The sequence below is a fragment of the Sinocyclocheilus grahami genome, unplaced genomic scaffold, assembly GCF_001515645.1.
Source record: "Sinocyclocheilus grahami isolate Dianchi unplaced genomic scaffold, SAMN03320097.WGS_v1.1 scaffold216.1, whole genome shotgun sequence".
Taxonomy (NCBI): domain Eukaryota; kingdom Metazoa; phylum Chordata; class Actinopteri; order Cypriniformes; family Cyprinidae; genus Sinocyclocheilus; species Sinocyclocheilus grahami.
In genome coordinates this window covers 1,155,524-1,156,333 of record NW_015505395.1, presented here as the reverse complement: position 1 = coordinate 1,156,333, position 810 = coordinate 1,155,524, and the positions used below count along the sequence as shown (strand labels likewise).

At 36.5% G+C, this 810-nt stretch overlaps 1 pseudogene; it reads right to left on the bottom strand.

Moving 5' to 3' along the window:
- LOC107596240 (AP-1 complex subunit mu-1-like) overlaps positions 1-804 on the bottom strand; it is a 26,649-nt pseudogene extending 25,845 nt beyond the window's left edge.
- Positions 805-810: the final 6 nt, after the last annotated feature.

The window sequence follows — 810 nt, the reverse complement described above, 5'->3', positions numbered from 1 at the left end:
GACAGACAGACAGACAGACAGACAGACAGACAGACAGACACACACACACGACTCATTTCAAATCCACTGACTCCATTTCCAATATCTGCTGACTTTCTAATTCAGGACATTTTTTGAATGTCCAAACATCCATATTAACCCAGATACACTATAGTTACCATAGTAACCGAGGCCAGGAATGAGCAGCTTACCAGATTAAACAATCAGACTAGTTATGCAGCTCATGCAAAACTTTGTGTAACACCATGTATAGCAATTTCATGACTTAATGCAGATCAAACATATTCAGTTTATACTGTCAGATGAAGGCAATGACTCTGCAAGACTGTACATACAATAAAGTCAGATTAAATGTGCAACTATTTCATGCAACCCAAAGTGCTTTACAAAACAAACAAAATATTAATTATATCCTATTAAATAAACTAAAGCACAAGGATGGAGACAGACTAAAGAATAAGTATGAATACAAATGTCTGCTCTTTTATCTTTTGACTGACGGTTACAAAATTAAAAACATCAGTTAATAATAAGCAGCTGTCGAAAGAGTTCATTTTTATTTAAATAACTAATACACGAGAATCTGGACTTTTAAATACTCTCAGAGATTTCAGACCAAAGGAAACATGTTGATTCGTTTTAATTAAGAATAACTTTACATCCTGTGTTTGATGAGGATTAGCTTTAGCCTGCCGTGCTAGTGAACCGTTATCTTACCTTCCCCTTCAGATCTAACACATAAACAGCGCTGGCCGACATGTTTGCGCCTTCCTCGACCGCTTTACTGTTAATCTACAGGAGTCCGCTCAC